Here is a 20,948-nt window from a genome sequence, read left to right as displayed (position 1 = left end):
TAAAGGAAGCTTTAAAAAAAAATAATAATAAAAATTTCCATTGAAAATTTATATTAAGCACTGATTATTTGAATTTACTAAACAATCTTAATGAGGAGAATCACCTAAAACAGTCCCTTTCAAGCAAAGGTCCAAAAAACGAGTTTTACCTAAGTTTTACCAAACAGGCCCTAAGTCGTGAGGGTAACACATAAGGGCTGAAAAGTGACGTCGTGGCAATCTGCCACTCATGCACCACCCTGCATGCACCTCTATATGTCCACCAGGCATATTTGTGAGACTTATAATCTATATGTAGTGCAGGCCTCACAATGAAGATGACTTGGCATGGAACTTGTCACGCTCCCAACTTGGTAAGCGCGCTCACAGAATTCCCGAACTTTGAATCCGGTGGCGACAACCTCCATAGTACCTAATTTTTGGTTCTTAGATCCCGTGCGTCAAGTTCCGATCCTAGGATTCCATGAGGAGAATTTTCAGGATGATTTTTTTTTTAATTTTTTTTTTTTAGATTAGCATAACAACAAGTGTACCAAAACTAAAAACATCATTTCATTTTCACTATAACATCAATTCGATTAAAGTGTTGAAAAGGAAATACATGATATAACAAAATTTTAAAAGATCAGGCACATGCTCATGCCTCAATGCTGTTGCGGTCTAGCATAACATGCACGTAAACAATGTGCATAAGCTTACTACGAAGCTTAGAGAGTGCGTGTGTATATATGCAATACATGTACCAAGCACACAAATATCAGAATAAGCAAAAATGATAGAGGGCTAAACTGGCAAGTCCGTAAATGCTATCAGCCATACCCAGGCTATGCGATGCAAGGGCTTACATGACCAAATGGCATATGCTAAAGATGCAATGTAACATACCAATTATCTACATATTAGAATAGTTCATAATTGGATCATCACCAGAGTCTAGTACATTTCCGACACTGGTTGATGCCATTACGCGTAAGACCAAGCGAGTGCAAAAGACATTATTATCCGCCCCGTCAGTGGTACATAGAAAACCACTCGGCCCGTCAATAGCGAACTCATTTCATGACCTGGTCAAACCCAACCTAGCATATATCCTTCTGCACCCGAGCGGGTAAGGTCAAACCCCCTTCCAGCCAACCCCAAGTAGGAGATGCGGCCTACTGGTATCCAGCTATTGTGCGCTCATGAATCTACTTGGTATATACGTTGGAACATCCTACTGGTACCACAAGGTTTAGGGATTTTCACCCAAGGGCGCCTACAACGCCCTATAACCTCAATAGTTTCTGGTGTCCATAAAATCATCTGCTGGGCTCAACAAGGCTACAAGACCACCTGCCTAGTGTCACTAGGAAGTAGATGTAATGTGTCACACATATTGCACAATGCATGAATCACACTATCCAAGACATGCATCAAACCTATGCATACCGTGCGAATCATACAGGACGACCCTATCTCATATTGAGTCCACTAAGTGTTTCAAGCCGAAGGGCATGTGTTATGAACAATCGTCATCTACAACAGGTATACAAATGATGCGTATGAGAATACAATTGGGCATGCTATCATTTACGCGAAACATGTTATCATTGTGCCTTATCAAGCCAAGCACACTAGCATGTTATCAGACATATCATGATATAATCGGCCGTAATTGGCACATCATACACATGGAGTGAGAACCGAACGTCAGACCTCATTAAAAATATAAAGGCCTATGTGGTGTGGCCCATGTTAGACTAACATTAGCTTCTCATGTAACATGTACATAAAAATCTAATAATTTGATGTAAGGCATGAAAAAGATACATATGCCAAGACAAGGTCCACTGGGAATGACCTAGATGGACACCCACATGTGCAATATGTGTGCTACTAGGCTATCAATCTGTTGGGCATATGTTCCATTGATGATATTTCAAAACGATTAGATTATCATTGACATCACTACAATTACTCCAATAGAATGATCTGTACCTTTTGAACATTGCTGATGTAATCAATGGTTATAAATTGTTGATTAGTCACAAGGATGTGATCCTGTGCTTGTGGCCCATCTGAGTCTTGGAATTTCATCATTTCAGGCAAAGTACATACCTCAACAAATTTAATACAACCATAGTATAGTGTCATACGTACACTAATTAAGGGTTTTAAAAATTAATTTAATAATTAATTTCAAATGCCTACAAATCACATTTTTAATTAGGATTATAGGAATTTTGAATATAAGGTGCCAAACATAACCAATGAGTTATAAAAATCCCAAGTCTATGGGATTCCAAATATAGAAAATCCCAAGTACATGGGATTCCAAAGTCCAGAAATTTCAAGTCCAAGGGGTTTCCACCCCCACTAGGGCTGTACATCGAGCCGAGTCAAGTCGAGTCGAGGTGGGCCAAGCTCAGCTTGACTCATCCGTGCTATACTCAAGCTCGAGCTCGCCCTCGAGCTCAACATTGAAGCTTGGCTTGTTTGCCAAAGCTTTTGAGTCAAGTTCGAGTCGAGCTAGTGGTTCGAGTTGAGTCAAGTTTATCTCGAGTCGAGTCGAGTTTACCCCGGTAGGGTAAGGGAAAGAAAAAGAGGGAATGAGGATGGGTAGGGTCGGGTAGGGTTTTTTAGTAAAAACTTTTAAGTTTTAACTTCTTTTTAAAAATAAAATAAAATTTATATTATATATATATATATATATATATATATATATATATATATATATATATAATATTAATATAATATATATAATATATATTATTAAAATATATTACTCGAGCTGAGTTGAGTTGAGTTCGAGTCGAGTCGAGTTAAAATACACCATGGTTGAACTTGGCTTGAACTCAACTCGAGCTTTAGTAAACAAGCTTGACTCGCCTTGAATCGGCCTTTCAAGCCAAGTCAATCCAAGCTAAGTCGAGCTGAGTCAAGCGAGCTTTTTCGAGGTAGCTTGACTCATGTACAGCCCTAACCCCCACAGTTCCTGTGGTGTGGCCCACCTAAAATTTGGATCTGCCTGAACCTTGGCCCCATGGCCTAACATGGCCTGAAGAAGATAATGAATGACGTGGATGGCATAAAAACATCAAGGTGGATCCCACAAGTGGAGCCCATTTTCTGCCAAAATGGGCAACACTAACCAACCCATTGTTCCCCTTGGTGCAGTCCGCCTAAAATTTTGGCCCATGGCCTAACATGATCCGGTAAGAGAGATGAACGGCTCGTGGGACCCACTCCACATCTCTGGATGGGCGCCCGCCCATACTTGGCGCTGGTAGCAGCGTCAGCGCTGCCGGCGGTCTCTCTCTCTCTCTCTATTTTTTTTGTACACACTATCAAGTTGGCCCCAAGTGGATGATCTACTCTTTTCACCGTCTTGGCCAACTAGAATGGGGTCTAATCGAACACTAACTTAGACTGGTTTCGATGAATAGGGACCCATAGCGGGCCTTGGAAGGTTTCAACAATGGGATTTGTTTCCCCTTTGTGAGGCCCACTCACAAATCTAATTTGCCTCATTTTTCGTCTGATGGCCTGAAATGATCTAGAGAAGCAGATGGACGATGTGGATCTGATAAATACATCAAGATGGGGCCGATGAGTGTGGCACCCCATCCACGTCTGCATGGTTGTGATGGGGGTGCTCCCAGCCCACCATTCCCTCTGGTACCATTCCCTCAGGTGTGGTCCACCTGAAAATTGGATCAGCCTCATTTTTTGGGCTCTACAGCCAACATGAGCCGGGATAATAGATGGATGGTGTGGATCTATGAAATACATCACTGAAAGTACCAAGAGTGAGAACCCACTTCCCAGCCCATTACAAAGCAGCGTCTTTGACGCTAGGGTGTTCCACCCACTTACACGTTATGGTGTGGCCCACCTGAGGTATGGATCAGCTTCAGTTTTGGGCTCAATGGGAAAAATGACCTGGGGATTTGATTGGACAGTGTGGATTTTACAAATGCATCATGGTGGGATCCACTAGTGGAGGCCCCACTCCTCCCTGTATTGAAGAGACGTCTGGACGCTGGACAGTTCCAATGTCAAAGATGTTGAGAACGTCCAGCGTCTGGACGTGTGTCTATATATATATATATATAGGGAAAAGATACTATACGCTCGACCGTATTATACCTTCCATAAGGTCGAGTGCTGGCGGCACGTTATTAGTCGGATGATGAAAATTTTAAACAAACTCGAAAATTTTATAAGGAAACTAGATAAATAAAATCGGTGCAACTGGTTATTAAAATACCCCTCCACCTCTATATCTCTTACGCTTATTTTATGCTAGAAACCTTGCGATAGAAACTTATGTGGAGCCTACCTTGGTTTTCTTTTTTTTCTTTTTTTGGAGAAATCCACATCGTCCATCCGTTTTTCCATAGCATTTTATGACAAGAGGCCAAAAATGAGTCGGATCCAAGACTCAAGTGGACCGAAAATGTGAGGATTGAACATCCACATTGAAATATTCATGGGGCCACAGAAGTTCTAAATTAGGATAATATTTTTGTTTTCAGTTCATCTCAGTAGGAATATTGTTATGAACGGTATAGATACAATTGAAACATCACTTTCGACCCAGGGAGGTTTCAATTGTAGGAATTTCCCTACCTACCTTTTCCTTTAGTGCGGCCCACTTGAGTCTTGGATCAGGCTCATTTTTGTCCCTGTGTCCTAAAATGATCTCCATAAACTGATGGACGATGTGGATTTCTCACAAACACTATAGTTCTCCGTGACAAAAAACAGTGCAACCTTGAAAACCAGAGGATTTCTCAACGAAGTTCAATTCAGACTGTTTCTATCTGCGTCGAACCAAATTGCGGATACGACAGGTTGAGTAGCGAGACTCGCTGCTGAAGTGGTGTTACCAAGTTCTGTAGGCCCACCATGATGTATATTTTGTATCCACACCTTTCATCCATTTGGAGAGATCATTTTAGGGCAATATCCAAAGAATGAGTTAAATCCAAAGCTCCAGTGGACCCAGCACAGAAAATAGTGGGGACAGTGATGCCCACCGTTAAACACTTATAAAGGCCACGAAAGTTTTAGATCAAGCTGATATTTTTGTTTTCTCTTATTTCATGTCTTTTTTAACTTTTGAACCGGTTGGATTTCAAATAAACATTATGGTGAGCCTTGGGATAGTTTCAACGGTGGGAATCACTCTTCCCACTGTTTTCTTATCTTCCTAGTTCTTTCACTCATGCCCTAAAATTATATCTCCAAATGGATGGACAGTGTGTATACAATACATACATCATCATAGTGGGGCCCACAGAACTTGGTGATGACGTAACTTCGGTAGCTGACTTACACTCAACCTGTAAGTATCTAATGGGAGACGGATTGGCTACTCCCAGGGCACCAGCCCCATGGCTAGTGGTCAGTGCTCTGTGGGTACACCATGATGTATTTGTTTCATCCATTTTGTTCATCCATTTTCACGAATCATTATAGAGCTTGATACAAAAAATAATAGACCACACCACAGGAATACAATAATGATTGGACATCCACCATTAAAATCCTCCCAAGGCCCACTGTACTGTTTATTTGACATCCAATCTGTTGATTGGGTCATAAAGAACTAGATGAAGTAAAATAAATAAATATCAGCTTGTTCCAAAGCTTTTATGGCCCCCAAAAACGTTTTTAATGGTCACCGTTCATTCAACACTGTTCCTTATAATGTAGTCCACTCTAAATTTAGATATACCTCATTTTTTCTCTTATAACATAAAATGATCTATAAAAATAGATGGACGGCATGGATGAAACACATACTTCATAGTGGGGCCCACTGAGCACCAACCACTAGCCATTGGCTGGTGGCAGGGGGAGTGGCCAATCCCCGTGCCACCAGCCAATGGTGCTCTGTGGGCCCCTTAATGATGTATGTGTTTCATCCATGCCGTCCATCTATTTTTTTCAGATCATTTTATGAGACGAGACAAAAAATGAGATATATCCCAATCTCAAGTGGACCACATTACGGGTAACAGTGTTGAATGAGTGTCCACCATTAAAAACCTTTTGGGGGCCATAAAAGTTTTGGATCAAGCTGATCTTTAGTTTTACCTTCATCTGGGCTGCATTACCTAATCAACAGATTGGATGCCAAATAAACAGTACAGTGGGACTTAGGAGGATTTTAATGGTGGATATCCAATCACTATTGTTTTCCTGTGGTGTGGTCCAACTGAGATTTCTATCCATCTCATTTTTGTGGTCAAGCACTAAAATGATCTTTAAAAATGGATTAACGGAATGGATGAAACATATACATCATGGTGGGGCCCACAGAGGACCGACCACCAGCCACGGGGCTGGTGGCGGGGGAGTAGCCAATCCGTTTCCATCCGTTTCCTATCATAGCCGCATACATCGGACGCGGATTGAGAAATTTCGTACTGTACGACCCATTTATGGCCCACCAGCCATTCGAAGCCCACCTCTTTTTAAGCTTCCAAGAATACTCCCCTGTGTACGGCCGGCTTTTCAAGGGACCAAAATGCCCCCATCATTCATTCCTTCCGGAGGCCGATTGGCTGGGGTGCGAAGACGAGCGCTGACGATCGTCGACATGGCCCACAATGATATATTTATTATATCCACACCGTTCATCCATATTTCGAGATCATTTCAGAGCATTATCTGAAAAAAAATCATATCCAAAGATCAACTGGACCACACCACAAATAGCAGCGGGAAACTTGATTTTCACTGTTAAAAATTTCATAGGGCCCACCTTAACATATATTTTCCATCCAATCTATTCATATGGTCACAAAGACCTGGATGAAGAGGAAAAAAAATAATATTGATCAAAAACTTCTGTGACCACTGAAAGGAATTCAATGGTAGACATTCAATCCTCCACTGCCTTTTACGGTGTGGTCCATTTGATCGCTAGATCTGTCTTATTTTTCGTCTCAAGCCTTAATACGAGTTCGCCAAATAGATGGACGGTTTGGATATAACACATACATCATAATGGGACCCACAAAAAGCGGTGGGATTACAACAGCAAAAAATAAAAAAATAATAATAATAATAAAAAATCAGGAACTGACTACGGGTTTTCTATGGCTACGGATTATAACCGTAGCCATAGCTGTAGTTTATGCCAGACAATGAATTTTTTTATTTTTATTTTTTTTACATGGAGAACTTTATTCTACCTACAATTTTCTCTAATACATATTTATATAAATATATATATATAAGCATATAAATTTTTTTCTCTCTTTTTTTCATTTCTTTCTTTATTCATTTAACAAGAATATCTTATAAACCAAAATTAGTTACTTGACGTACCCTATATGATTTTGGGGGTAGGAGAAGCTACTTTAGCCAACTAACCTAGTTAATTTTCAAGATTCCATCATGTCGATGGTCGAAAATCCATTTCATTCACTTGGCGGTCAATTTCGTTCATTAAATTTACTTCACGATCATTTTTATGCATTTCATGGTCATTCCCAGCGATTTCGTGTTGATTCACGGTCATTTCCACGCATTTCATGGTCAATTCCCTTCACTTCACGGTCATTTCCACGCATTTCACAATCAATTTGCCTCACTTCATGGCCATTTCTAAGCATTTCACGATCAATTCTCTTCACTTCACGGCCATTTTCATGCATTTCACGGTCATATCCAGCAATTCCGTTTACGTTCACGGTCATTTCGACGCACTTCACAGTCAATTCACTTCACTTCACGGCCATTTCCAAGCATTTCACGATCAATTCTCTTCACTTCACGGCCATTTCCATGCATTTCAATGTCATATCCGGCAATTCCGTGTTCATTCACGGTCAATTCGACGCACTTCACGGTCAATTCACTTCACTTCACGGCCATTTCCAAGCATTTCATGAGCAATTCTCTTCACTTCACAGCCATTTCCATTCATTTCACGGTCATATCCGGCAATTCCATTTACTTTCACGGTCATTTCGACGCACTTCACGGTCAATTCACTTCACTTCACGGCCATTTCCAAGGACTTCACGGTCAATTCTCTTCACTTCACGGCCATTTCCATGCATTTCACGGTCATATCCGGCAATTCTGTTTACGTTCACGGTCAATTCGACGCACTTCACGGTCAATTCACTTCACTTCACGGCCATTTTCACGCACTTCGCGGTCATTTCACTTCACTTCACCGTCATTTCCATGCATTTGACGGTCATTCTCGACAATTCCGTGTTGATTCATGGTCAATTCAACGCACTTCACGGTCAATTCACTTCACTTCACGGCCATTTCCACGCACTTCGCAGTCAATTCACTTCACTTCACCGTCATTTCCATGCATTTCATAATCATTCTTGGCGATTTTGTGTTCATTCATGGTCAATTCGACGCACTTCACGGTCAATTCACTTCACTTCACGGCCATTTCCACGCACTTCGCGGTCAATTCACTTCACTTCACCGTCATTTCCATGCATTTCACGGTCATTCCCGGTGATTCCGTGTTCATTCACGGTCAATTCGACGCACTTCACGGTCAATTCACTTCACTACACGGCCATTTCGACGCACTTCGCGGTCAATTCACTTCACTTCACCGTCATTTCCATGCATTTCACGGTCATTCTCGGCGATTCCGTGTTCATTCACGGTCAATTCGACGCACTTCACGGTCAATTCACTTCACTTCACGGCCATTTCCACACACTTCGCGGTCAATTCACTTAACTTCACCGTCATTTCCATGCATTTCACGGTCATTCCCGGTGATTCCGTGTTCATTCACGGTCAATTCGACGCACTTCATGGTCAATTCACTTCACTTCACGGCCATTTCGACGCACTTCGCGGTCAATTCACTTCACTTCACTATCATTTCCATGCATTTCACGGTCATTCCCGATGATTTTGTGTTCATTCACGGTCAATTCGACGCACTTCATGGTCAATTCACTTCACTTCACGGCCATTTCGACGCACTTCGCGGTCAATTCACTTCACTTCACCGTCATTTCCATGCATTTCACGGTCATTCCCGGCGATTCCGTGTTCATTCACGGTCAATTCGACGCACTTCACGGTCAATTCACTTCACTTCACAACCATTTCCACGCACTTCGCGATCAATTCACTTAACTTCACCGTCATTTCCATGCATTTCACGGTCATTCCCGGCGATTCCGTGTTCATTCACGGTCAATTCGACGCACTTCACGGTCAATTCACTTCACTTCACCGCCATTTCCACTCACTTCACGGTCAATTCACTTCACTTCACCGTCATTTCCATGCATTTCACGGTCATTCCCGACGATTCCATGTTCATTCACAGTCAATTCGACCCACTTCACGGTCAATTGACTTCACTTCACAACCATTTCGATGCACTTCGTGGTCAATTCACTTCACTCCACCATCATTTCCATGCATTTCACGGTCATTCCCGGCGATTCCATGTTCATTCACGGTCAATTCGACGCACTTCATGGTCAATTCACTTCACTTCACGGCCATTTCCACGCACTTCGCGGTCAATTCACTTCACTTCACCGTCATTTCCATGCATTTCACGGTCATTCCCGGTGATTCCGTGTTCATTCATGGTCAATTCGACGCACTTCACGGTCAATTCACTTCACTTCACGGCCATTTCCACGCACTTCGCGGTCAATTCACTTCACTTCACACCCATTTCCATGCATTTCACGGTCATTCCCGGCGATTCCGTGTTCATTCACGGTCAATTCGACGCACTTCACGGTCAATTCACTTCACTTCACGGCCATTTCGACGCACTTCGCGGTCAATTCACTTCACTTCACCGTCATTTCCATGCATTTCACGGTCATTTTGCTTCACTTCACGGTCATTTCCATGCATTTCACGGTCATTTCCAGCGATTCTGTTTAGATTCACGGTCATTTCGATGCACTTCATGGTCAATTCCCTTCACTTCACGGCCATTTCCATGCATTTCACGGTCAATTCGCTTCACTTCATGGACATTTCGATTCACTTCACGGTCAATTCCCTCCAATACAACACACTCAAACCAAATCACTCCCTCTAAAATTCCCGCGACCTTCACGCTCATTTCCATGCTGTTCATTCATTTCTTTAAATGATTTACGATCATGAACCAAAAAATTAAGTACATCCGAAGCTCAAGTGGGCCACGTAATAGAAAACAGTGGAAATAAAAATAATCGAGGTTGACCGGGTCATACCCGGTCGACCCCAACTCGCTGTACATATACCCGGTCGACCGGGTTGTGACCCGATCGACCCCATTTCCCTACAATTCATGTAAGTGGGGTCGACCGGGTCCTAACCTGGTCGACCGGGTAATTGTACAGGGTGTTGGGGTCGACCGGGTCTGACCTAGTCGACCCCGACTGTTTTCTCTGGCAGGCATTCAATCTGCACTATTTTCTATCATGTTGCTCACTTGAGCTTCTTATTTCCATAATTTTTCATTCATTTATGGTTTTGTATTTGAGATGGTGTTACCAGCTCGGCCCTCTTGATTTTTACTGGTTGCAGGACATATCAAGGCTCCTGGAAAGAACCCAAGCCAATCAATGTGACCACTTTTTTCCATTGATGACAATCCAATAAGTTCCGAAAATAGCTTATCCACACTTCCAAACATAGATATGATAATGGATCGGAGGATGTTATATTGTATCGGTCAATAGAGAAAGGGCCTCTGTCTTCATCAGGTGAAGGATTCGAAGTGGAGGATGTGGGCCACCATCTTCTAATTGAGAATCTCTATTTGCATAAAGGGGGAGAAGGAGACGGTAGTGATTTAGAGGGTATGTTATTCCATGGTGTCGATAGAGAACGGACCGCTATCATCATCTGGAAAAGTATTTGAAGTGGAGCATCTGAGCCACCATCCACCAATCAAGAGACTTGATTTACTTGAAGGGGCAGAAGGAGATGGTAATGTACTGGAGGGTATGTTACTATATGGATTCACAGATAAAAGGCCGCCATCATGTTCTAATGAAGGATTCGAAGTGGAGGAGGTGGGCTCGATCATCAGATCAATGGTGAGGATAAACCAACCATAGAGGCACATGTACAAACTCAGTGTACAATAGGAAAATCTGCTATTCATTACGAACATAACGCAACTTAGTTTTTCTTGTTCAGATGAGTCACCATGACATTAGTAAACTTGGTAGAATTTCTCACAGTCCATGTTCACAATATCGGTATCGATACATGTATGACACCTTTGGGATACATAAACATCTGTCTTGTCCACAGAAATGTTTAAAGGCATGGATTTCACGGTCAATTCCCTTTAGTTCACGGTCAATTCCACGCATTTCATGATCATTCCCGGCGATTCCATGTTGATTCACGGTCATTTCCATGCATTTCACGATCATTTCCCTTCACTTCACGGTCATTTCCACGCATTTCACGGTCAATTCGCTTCACTTCACGGTCATTTACATGCATTTCACGGTCATTCCCGTCGATTCCGTGTTGATTCACGGTCAATTTGACGCACTTCACGGTCAATTCACTTCACTTCACGGCCATTTCACGCACTTTGCGGTCAATTCACTTTACTTCACCGTCATTTCCATGCATTTCACGGTCATTTCCAGCGATTCCGTGTTCATTCATGGTCAATTCGACGGACTTCACGGTCAATTCACTTCACTTCACGGCCATTTCCATGCACTTCATAGTCAATTCACTTCACTTCACGCCCATTTCCATGCATTTCACAGTCATTCCCGACAATTCCGTGTTGACTCACGGTCAATTCGACGCGCTTCATGGTCAATTCACTTCACTTCACGGCCATTTCCACACACCTCGTGGTCAATTCACTTCACTTCACCGTCATTTCGATGCATTTCATGGTCATTCCCAGCAATTCCATGTTGATTGACGGTCAATTCGACGCACTTCACGGTCAATTCACTTCATTTCATGGCCATTTCCACGCACTTCGCGGTCAATTCACTTCACTTCACCGTCATTTCCATGCATTTCACGATCATTCCCGGTGATTCTGTGTTGATTCACGGTCAATTCACTTCACTTCACGACCATTTCCACGCACTTCGCCGTCAATTCACTTCACTTCACTGTCATTTCCATGCATTTCACGGTCATTCCCGGTGATTCCATGTTCATTCACGGTCAATTCGATGCACTTCACGGTCAATTCACTTCACTTCACGGCCATTTCCATGCACTTTGCGGTCATTTCACTTCACTTCACCATCATTTCCATGCATTTCACGGTCATTCCTGGTGATTTCGTATTGATTCACGGTCAATTCGACGCACTTCACGGTCATTTCACTTCACTTCACACCCATTCCCATGAATTGACCGTGAAGTGCGTCGAATTGACCGTGAATCAACACGGAATCACCGAGAATGACAGTGAAATGTATGGAAATGACGGTGAAGTGAAGTGAAATGACCGCGAAGTGCGTGGAAATGGCCATGAAGTGAAGTGAATTGACCGTGAAGTGCGTCGAATTGACCGTGAATCAACACGGAATAGCCGGGAATGACCGTGAAATGCATGGAAATGACGGTGAAGTGAAGTGAATTGACCGCGAAGTGTGTGGAAATGGCCGTGAAGTGAAGTGAATTGACCGTGAAGTGCGTCGAATTGACCATGAATCAACACAGAATTGCCGGGAATGACCGTAAAATGCATGGAAATGGGCATGAAGTGAAGTGAATTGACCGCGAAGTGCGTGGAAATGGCCGTGAAGTGAAGTGAATTGACCGTGAAGTGCATCAAATTGACCGTGAATGAACATGGAATCACCGGGAATGACCGTGAAATGCATGGAAATGACGGTGAAGTGAAGTGAATTGACTGCGAAGTGCGTGGAAATGGCCGTGAAGTGAAGTGACCGTGAAGTGTGTCGAATTGACCATGAATCAACATGAAATTGCTGAGAATGACCGTTTGATGCATGAAAATGACGGTGAAGTTAGGTGAATTGACCCCAAAGTGTGTGGAAATGGCCGTGAAGTGAAGTGAATTGAAGAGGGAATGACCGTGAATGAACATGGAATCGTCGGAATGACCGTGAAATGCATGGAAATGACGGTGAAGTGAAGTGAATTGACCATGAGTGAAATGGCCATGAAGTGAAATGAATTGGCCGTGAAGTGCATCAATTGACCGTGAATCAACACTGAATACCGGGAATGATCATGAAATGCGTGGAAATGACGGTGAAGTGAAGTGAATTGACCGCGGCGTGAAATGGCCGTGAAGTGAAGTGAATTGACCGTGAAGTGCGTCAAATTGACCGTGAATCAACACGGAATCGCGGAATGACCATGAAATGCATGGAAATGACGGTGAAGTGAAGTGAATTGACAGCGAAGTGCGTGGAAATGGCCTGTGAAGTGAAGTGAGAATTGTGATCGTCGAAGTGTGCGAAATTGCCGAGTGAATAACAATCGTGAATCAGCTGAATGAGCCATGAAATGCATGGAAATGACGGTGAAGTGAAGTGAATTGCGTGAACGGCGATGAAGTGACTGGAATCAATCTGATGAATCCGGTGAATGAATGCAAAATGTCGAATGGAATCTGAGAAGTGCGTCGAATTGACCGTGAATGAACACGGAATCGCTGGGAATGATCGTGAAATGCATGGAAATGACGGTGAAGTGAAGTGAATTGACCGCGAAGTGCGTGGAAATGGCCGTGAAGTGAAGTGAATTGACCGTGAAGTGCGTCAAATTGACCGTGAATCAACACGGAATCGCCGGGAATGACCATGAAATGCATGGAAATGACGGTGAAGTGAAGTGAATTGACCGCGAAGTGCGTGGAAATGGCCGTGAAGTGAAGTGAATTGACCGTGAAGTGCGTCAAATTAATCGTGAATCAACACGAAATCGCCGTGAATGACCATGAAATGCATGGAAATGACAGTGAAGTGAATTGACCACGAAGTGCGTGGAAATGGCTGTGAAGTGAAGTGAATTGACTGTGAAGTGCATCGAATTGACCGTGAATCAACACGAAATCGCCGGGAATGGTCGTGAAATGCATGGAAATGACGGTGAAGTGAAGTGAATTGATCCCGAAGTGCGTGGAAATGGTCGTGAAGTTAAGCGAATTGGCCGTGAAGTTAAGCGAATTGACTGTGAATGAACACGGAATCGCCTGGAATGACCGTGAAATGCATGGAAATGACGGTGCAGTGAAGTGAATTGACTGCGAAGTGCGTGGAAATGCCGTGAAGTGAAGTGAATTGACCGTGAAGTGCGTCTAATTGACCGTGAATGAACATGGAATCGCTGGGAATGACCGTGAAATGCATGGAAATGATGGTGAAGTGAAGTGAATTGACTGCGAAGTGTGTAGAAATGACAGTGAAGTGAAGTGAATTGACCATGAAGTGCGTCGAATTGACCGTGAATCAACATGGAATCGGTGGGAATGACTATGAAATGCATGGAAATGACGGTGAAGTGAAGTGAATTGACCGCGAGGTGCGAGGAAATGGTCGTGAAGTGAAGTGAATTGACCGTGAAGTGGATTTGTAACCATCGACACGATTGATTCTTGGAAATTTACTATGTTGGTTGGCTAAATTAGCATCTCCTACCCCAAAATCATATATAGTACGTTAAGTAACTCATTCTAGTTTAGGAGATATGCTTGTTAAATAAATACACAAAGAAATGAATTAAGAGATAGAAAAATATTTTTATATACTTATATATACATATTTACGTAATTATGTATTTGAGAAAAATGTAAGGAAGAAAAAGTTATCCGCGTTAAAAATAAATAAATAAATAAAATAAAAAATTGCAAAGAGGAACAGTGAGTTGGAGTCGACCGGGTCAGTGGGACAGCGAGTCGGGTCGACGACCCGGTCGACCGGATCAAGGCTGGGATTTTTATTTTTATTTTTCCAGTTGTAATCCTATGGCTGTTTATGGGTCCCATTATAATGTATGTATTATATCCAAACCGTCCATCTATTTGGCGAACTTGTATTAAGGCTTGAGACGAAAAATAAGTTAGATCTAACTATCAAGTGGACCACACCGTAAAAGGCAGTGGAGGATTGAACATCTACCATTGAAATCCTTTCATGGGTCACAGAAGTTTTGGATCATTATGAAATTTGTTTTTCCTCTTCATCCAGGTATTTGTAACCTTGTGAATAGATTGGATGGAAAATATATGTTATGGTGGGCCCTATAAAATTTTTAACGGTGAAAATCAATTTTCCCGCTGCTCGTTGTGGTGTGGTCCAGTTGATCTTTGGGTATGATTTTTTTTTTTTTGGATAATGCTCCGAAATGATCTAGAAATATGGATGAACGTTGTGGATATAATAAATACATAACTGTGGGGCCCATGCAACGATGATATCTTTTGAACCGTTCGTACAACTCGGAGTTCGAGGAGCGTACGGGATCGTCTTCGAGCACCAGGCGATCCGGCTCAGGAAGGAAAGCAGGGGCATTTTCGACCTGAGAAATGGGGCCGTACAGCTGGGGAGTATTCTTGGAAGGTAAAAAGCGAGTGGGCTCAAAAAGGCTGTGGGCCAGGTCGTACACTTGGAAATTTCTCACGCGGATTTCCTGCGAAAGGCTCTCGTATGAAGTTCCTGCCGTGGAAACTTAGCTGGGGCCTACCGTGATGTTTGTGAAAAATCCACGCCGTCCGTCCATTTTGTGAGCTAATTTTATGACTTGTGACCAAAATTGAGAAGGATCCAGGACTCAAGTGGGTCCACTAAAGAAAAATGTGTGTAGAAAAATTCCTGCCGTTGAAATGTTCGGCATTCATATTGGGATGAAATGAAAACACAAATATTATCCTGATTCAAAGGCTTCCGTGGCCACACGAATATTTAAACTGTTGATGTTCAATACTCATGATTTTGGCCCGTTGACGTTCATGAGTATTGGATGCGGATAATTTTTGCGCTTATGTCCTATAAGGAGTTCAAAAAAAGGTTGAATGGAGTGGATTTCTGAAAAACATCACCTGGGCCCCACCTAAGTTCCCAAAACTGGAACTTCCTGCAATAGGCTTTCGCAGGGGATTCCCGTCCGCGTAACGCGGATTGCGTCCTACCCTCGCTCGGATGGTGATCCGTCCGGGCAGGGTTCTGTGGGGCCAACGTGATGTAAGTGTTTTATCCACTCTATTCAACGATTTTCTAGATCATTTTAATGTATGAACTAAAAAATGAAACAGGTCCAAGGCTTAAGTGGACTATAAGGTTGGGATTGAACATCCACCGTTAAAAACTTCTTGTGAGTTGGAGAAGTTTCGGATCAAGTTGATATTTGTGTTTTCAATTCATCCACGCCTACATGACCTTATGAATAGGTTGTATGGTAAAAAAAACATAACGCTGGCACTCAGAAAGGTTTCAACGATGAGTGTCATTATCAGTAAAACCTCCTTTATTGTGGTCCACTGGAGCTATGGACTTGCCTCATTTTTAGGATAATAACTTAAAACAATATGAGAAATTCTTTTAATGGCGTGGATAAAACACTTACATCACGGTGGGCCCCATAGAGTTTCAAAAAGCTTAAATATATATATATATATATATCATATATATATATATATATATATATATATATATATATATATATATATAACATCATACATCCAAACGTTTTACAAATCATATTAAGGCTTTATGTTTGTAATGGAAACAGCTATGAGGTCAAGAAACGTTCCGCGCGGGGGATGCAGCCTTAACCAGATTTCTTTCTTCTTTTTTCCTTTCTTTTTTTATTTTGGCTCTCTGACCTATATATATATATATATATATATATATATATATATATATATATATATATATATAGAGTAATGATCTCTCCATGCCGCAAGGAATTTATGTGCATGCCTTCATGTAAGCCGTAAGATGAGTAGAGCTGTTGGAATTCAACTGCATTGAGAGAGGGAGAGTCTTCAAAAAAATACTCTCTCCTACACTCACAGAGATACTCAAGTGGGTTTCATGCAAAAGCCTTTCCCTCGAAGATCGTGCAAGGATTTTGTGTGGGGCCTACTATGATGTTTGTGATAAATCCAGGCTATCCATCAGTTTTTCGAAATCATTTTAAGACATGCGACCAAAAATGAGGAAGATCCAAAAATTAAATGGGCCACATGAGAGGAAACAATGGGGATTTAGCGACCACCATTGAAACATTCATATGGTACAAAATTTTTGTATCGGTTTATGTTCCTAGTGTTTTCATTTCATCTCAGTGAAAATGACCTTATAAACGGTTTGGATGGAATATAAACATCAAGGTGGGGCCTATAAGTTCCTTTTCCCACTGTTTCACCTCGTATGGCTCACTTGAATTTTGGATCCTCCTCATTTTTGGTATAATGTCCTAAAATGATATCTAAAAATGAATGGACGGTTTGGATTTCACACAAAGATCACAGTGGGCCACACACAGAATCCTTCCACAGATCTTTGTAGGAAAGGCTTTAGCAGGAAATCCACGTAGTTGGGCCAATGGGGGGGTGGTCGGTGCTATGTGGGCCCCACTATGATGTATGTGTTTCATCTATGCCGTCCATCCGTTTTTCCATCTAATTTAAGGGGTTGAGCCCAAAATTGAAGCATATCTAAAGATCAAGTGGATCATGCCAAGGGAAAAAGTGAGGATAATGATTTTCATGTTAAAACCTTGTTAGGCCCTGCATAGATGTTTATTTGTCATCCAACCTGTTCATAAGATCATACAGACATGGATGAGCAGAAAACAAAAATATAAGCTTGATCCAAAACTTTTGAGGCCCCCAAGAAATTTTCCACAGTAGAAGTTCAATTCAACCGTTTCATGTGGTGTGGTCCATTTGAACATTGTATATACTTTATTTTTGGGATCAAGCCATAAAATTATCTGGGAAAATAAATGGACAGAGAAGATAAAATACATAAATCATGGTGTACCTCGCACAGTTTACTCAGTATGCTAAGCAATCCCTTCCGTCTAGGAGGGAAGCGGATTGACTAGTGTACCACACACCAGCTATATAGCTGGTGTAGATACGTGTCACGCTTAGACAAGCGCAACGGTTTTAAGGAGATCAAAGTTACATGCCCTGCAATGATTTATTTATTATATCCACACCGGTCATCCACTTTTCGAGATCAATTTAGACCATTAAACAAAAAAATGAATCATATCCAAAGCTCAAATGGACCACAGCAAAAATAGCAGCGAGGACAATGATTTTCACCGTTAAAAAATTCGTAAGGCCTACCATAATGTTCATTTTCCATCCAATCTGTTAATAAGATCACGAATACATAAATGAAGAGGAAAAACAAATTTCATATTGATCAAAAACTTCTACGACCCCAAAAGGGTTTCAATGGTAGATGTTCAATCCCTAACTGCTTTTTGCAGTGTGGTCCACTTGATCTTTATATCTGTCTTATCTTTCGACTCAAGCCTTAAGCTATCAAATGGATGGACGTTTTGGATATAACACATACCTCATGATGGGACCCACAAAACTTATTGACATTAATACACCGGCTATATAGCTAGTGTGTGGTACACCAGCCAATCTACTTCCATCTCAGAGTGGGACACGGATTACTTAATGAGAGGTTGAGTAGCTAAAGTGACGACACTAAGTTCTGTGGGTCCCACCATGATGTATGTATTATATCCACATCGTCCATCCATTTTGAGAGATCATATTATGGCATTATCCAAAGAATGAGGCAGATCAAAAGCTCTAGTGGACCCCACCACAGAAAAAAAATGGGGAGACTGATGCCCACGGTTAAAATCATCCTAAGGCCCATTGTACTGTTTATTTGACATCCAAGTTGTTGATTAGGTCCTATAGACCCATATATGAAGGGAAAAAATAAAGATCAGCTTGATCCAAAACTTTAATGGCCCCCAAAAAAATTTAATGGTTGAAATCCATTCAACAGTGTTTCCTGTAATGTGGTCCACTTGAGATTGGGATATACCCCATTTTTGGCCTCATTCCATAAATTGATCTAGAAAACTAGATAGACGGTATAGATGAAACACATACATCATGGTGGGGCCCATATAGCACCGACCACCCACCATTGGCCGGTGGCGGGGGAGTAGGCGGTCTGTGTCCCAAAACCAGGGGACACGGCTAAAGCCATTCCCATGAAGATCCCGCGGAAGAATTTTGTGTGGAGCCCACCGTGATTTTGTGTGAAATTCAATCTGTCCATTCATTTTTAGATATCATTTTAGGACATGCGACCAAAAATGAGGAGGATCCAAAATTCAAGTGGGCCATACGAGATAAAACACTGGGGAAAGGAATGCTCACCGTTGAAACCTTCGTAGGCTCCACCTTGGTGTTTATATTCCATCCAAACCGTTTATAAGGTCATTTTCATTGAGATGAAATGAAAACATCGGGAACATAAACCGATACAAAACTTTTGTAGCCATATGAATGTTTCAACGGTGATCACTAAATTCCCACTGTTTCCTCTCATGTGGCCCATTTAATTTTTGGATCCTCCTCATTTTTGGTCGCATGTCCTAAAATGATTTCGAAAAACGAATGGACAGGTTAGATTTATCACAAACATCATAGTGGGCCCCACGCGGAATCCTTGCACAGGATCTTTTGACGAAATGCTTTTACGTGAAATCCGCTTGCAATTCCAAGAGTGTCTCCGTGAGTGTAGGAGAGAGTCTTTTTTGAAGACTCTCCCTCTCTCAATGCAGCTGAATCCTAGCCGCTCTCCTCATCTTACGGTTTACATGAAGGCTCGAACATAAATTCCTTGCAGTATAGTTCGCAGGAGATCCTTACTCTCTCTCTCTCTCTCTCTCTCTCTATATATATATATATATATATATATATTGAAAGATGGGCAGTAGGTGGGGTACACTTGAGTTTTCTACACCGTCCACCAGGTGGGCCAACTCATGGCATGCCCAAAAGGTCCTTGAACCAAGTCGAAATTTGTGTTTTTCTTTTATCAATATATGTGTGTGATCTAATTAATAGATTAACTGGAAAATAAACATCACGGTGGGCCACACAAGGTGGTCCACGCTGTGATAGCATGCGGGGCATGCTCTCCAACAATGTGGCTCACTTGTGGGTCCCACAACACCATAAATTTAAAAGAAAAGAAGGTGAAGAAAGGAGAGTAAAGAAAAGCAAGGGAAGAGATCCGACTATTGAGGCGCCCCCCGACACTATGGAGTCCATCTAGTCTATACAAGATTAAGGTGGGTCCCACTCTTGTGGGCTCACTAAAATGGAAAAGATCACAAAGAAATGGAGGATTTTGACCATCCCATGCACTCACAACAATGGATGAATGGTTGGATCAACTCGAATCGACGATCAGACGGTCCACCAAGCTCCTCTCCACCTCTAATCTCATCTAATCTCTCTTTCTCTTATCTCTTCCTCCTAACCTCTTGATCTCTCCTAATTCTCTCTTTCAAGCTCTCTCTTTTCTCTTAAACCATCTCCCTAATCTCTCTCTCTCTCTCTCTCTCTCTCTCTCTCTCTCTCTCTAATGCTATCTAATATTTGTCTTTCTCTTAATATCTTTCTACTCTCTTGCTAGCAAATGGTGGAAATGAGAGGGAGTTAGGGGATTTGTAGAAGATAGAGGGGTAGAAACGGGAGAGAAAGGAGAGGGGGATGGCTAAGCATGGGCAATGCATGGATTGCATGATGAAAGGTATGAGCTTGTTTGACTAATGAGGATAGAGAGACATGAGTGATGGGCGGCTTGATTGATGAGTTTATTGATGGATTGATTAATTAGACAACTTAGGAATTTGTGCAAGCAGGGCCCACGTGTGTTGCGCGGTTCACCTTGGATTCTGGCAAAAGTTCTAATATAAGAGTCGCAATGGGGCGTGCCACGCGACGTTAGTCTCATGGTGTTGCCATACGA

The sequence above is a fragment of the Magnolia sinica genome, chromosome 3 (assembly GCF_029962835.1).
Source record: "Magnolia sinica isolate HGM2019 chromosome 3, MsV1, whole genome shotgun sequence".
Taxonomy (NCBI): Eukaryota; Viridiplantae; Streptophyta; class Magnoliopsida; order Magnoliales; family Magnoliaceae; genus Magnolia; species Magnolia sinica.
Note: the sequence above shows the minus strand (reverse complement) of the source record.